The sequence below is a fragment of the Coenobita brevimanus genome, chromosome 27, assembly GCF_032717465.1.
Source record: "Coenobita brevimanus isolate Jiangsu-jjx chromosome 27, ASM3271746v2, whole genome shotgun sequence".
Taxonomy (NCBI): Eukaryota; Metazoa; Arthropoda; class Malacostraca; order Decapoda; family Coenobitidae; genus Coenobita; species Coenobita brevimanus.
Window position 1 is genome coordinate 6,234,851 of NC_136980.1, and position 2,516 is coordinate 6,237,366.

A 2,516-nucleotide genomic window follows, 5' to 3' on the forward strand; every position below is an offset into this window, starting at 1 on the left:
ATTCATAATCCAAGCACTGATCCTTCATAATTTTGTATTTGGGAAACTCAACTGCATATTGAGACCAACAGTGTGGAGGTGGTGAGACAAGACAAACCCTTCCCTCAACCTTATTCCATGCCCACAGACTACAGACAATCCTCATTTGACCTACTTGGTCCAGTAACATATTCTTTAGCTTATACTGTACTTGGGACTTTCAGATGCATAAATCCACCTAAGGAGAACTGTCTGTATGCACAACAAGACCAACTCAGGAAACATTCATCTCATCTTTAACCATGACATGTGAACTTGACCTTAAAACAACTATCACAAAATTTCATCTCATCATCCAGGGTAGATCATTCCTCTAGAATTATGGTCAAACATTGCCAAGCTTTGGTATAAGACCACCTCTCTCTCTCATAGTATCCTTTCCATCACATGCAGTAGAGAATGTTGCGCTTGGTAACACCTTCAGTACAGTGATGTCTATTTCTGCTGTATTTTGGCCAATTCCAGGCAATCTTATTAATTGGAAGGGCCAAAGATTTCCTTCTGTAATTCCTTGGTTATGATGGTCCCAGGATACGCCTTTTGTATTCTAGTGCTGCTGATTCCAGATTGTTTCATTTATCTTGAGAGAGTGTTAACCCCTTCAGTCCAGTGACTTACTGTATATTTTATTCTTGCCACCTCCAGATGACTTTGTTAAACTCTGGAGAGACCATTTTTAGTGACAGGGTTAGAGACAGTCCTCATTAACCCCTTCACAACCTGATGTCTCCCCCTATACTGAATAAAATTATCTGGAGGTAGCAAGAATGAGCTAAGTAATACATCACAGGATTGAAGGGGTTAATGAAGCAAAAGGTTTTCTATAACTGTCTTAAACCCCCCTCTTAATCAACTAGAAGGGTTCTGTACTGCTTACTTTAACGATTTTGCTAGGAGAGGCCTTTAACACAATCCTCTAGAGACTATAAAAATAAACTTAACTCCTTCATTATGGTACTATATTTTTGCTTTATTCTTGCCACCACCAGCAGCCCTCATTAACCTATTTAGCATGAGAGATATCCCTAGCTAAATAAAATTATCAGGAGTTAGGGAAAGAGAGAGAGAGAGAGAGAGAAACTGAAGGGGATACAAAAGCCATCACTGTACGGAAAGTGTTCCTGCACAATCAAGACCTCTACAGCCCTTCACCTGTACCAACCAAGGAATTTCCTGTGGTAAAAAAATGATGCTAAGGCCCAAACTGTAGTGAGAGATGATGAAAGTTGAGCACTGATAACTACTACACTAATGCCCAGATTCCCAGCAGCTTACCAGGTTTTTTAACACCTTGTCCTTGCCAATTTACTTCTGAATTTAACATGTCAGTATTCTCTTGCATGATATTTCTGTAATTTATGTTGTTACGTAATGAATATTACCTAGTGCCCCCTCCTTATACAGTATCAGTTTATTTCAGGCCAGTCAATATTTTCATGCTGATACTGAAAAGACGTACCGGTATGGGTATCTATATAGCCAACAGCCTTAATCTCATAGACATCTGTCTGTTTGTAGCCAGCTGTCCCTATTCTGGAAGAAGGGGGTGACCATGAACAAATTACCTCCATTTCATCCTGTCATGTGCTATCAGGCAGCCTTCCCTCCACATTACACCACTCTCACTCATATGCCTCTTCCTCACCCCTAGTCTCCCCTTCTGCTTCCTTCACATAAACTCTTAGCCAGTCTCTCACTTTCCATTTATTCCCTATAACTAAGAATATAGCATACAAGAGAATGTTTACCAGGTAGATACAATATGCAAATTAAATACCCAGTAGGCATAATTAAGGTAGCGGTGGTTTAAAACCCAGTAAGCGAACGAGACTGGGATACTAACTCTGTTGTTCCCAGTGTGGGTGTTGCTACGTCACACTCATTAATATAAAGGTTGTCAAGCTCTAGCAGTGGACTGTTGTACTGGCTGGTGGTGAGTCTTGTGTCCCCACAATACACCTTCATGCTTGTTCTTCATTGCAATCATGTTTTATAAGAATCTTTAAGTTATCCCTGTTTTTTTAATCTTGGAGCAAATTATCTCATTTCATATTTTTTGCACAGAGTCATACCTGCAAAATACACCGTTCATGATTGCTTTTTTTTTTTTAACAGTGTCATACCTATGGAATACACCTTTCTGGTTGCTTCTCTATAAGCTCTTGTTTTCATTAGTCTCATTTCTAATTGTCTAGTCTTTATCCTCTTCTTGAAGATCTCTCATGTTAAGCTGTGTTGTCAGCATACCCAATATGATCTAGCAGATAACATTTTCTCTGCTTAAATATTGCAGTGAAAAGCAGAGGGTGCTTCATATGTATATTAACACAGTAGCAGAAAGCACATCATGGTAGTGTATTAGCCGATAGCTTGGGTACAACACCTTTCATGTAGTGAAAGGTTCTAATGCTTTGAAAGACTGATTGACTTGTGGTTATACAGGTAGGTCTCAATGCTTCTTCAGACTTCTGATAACA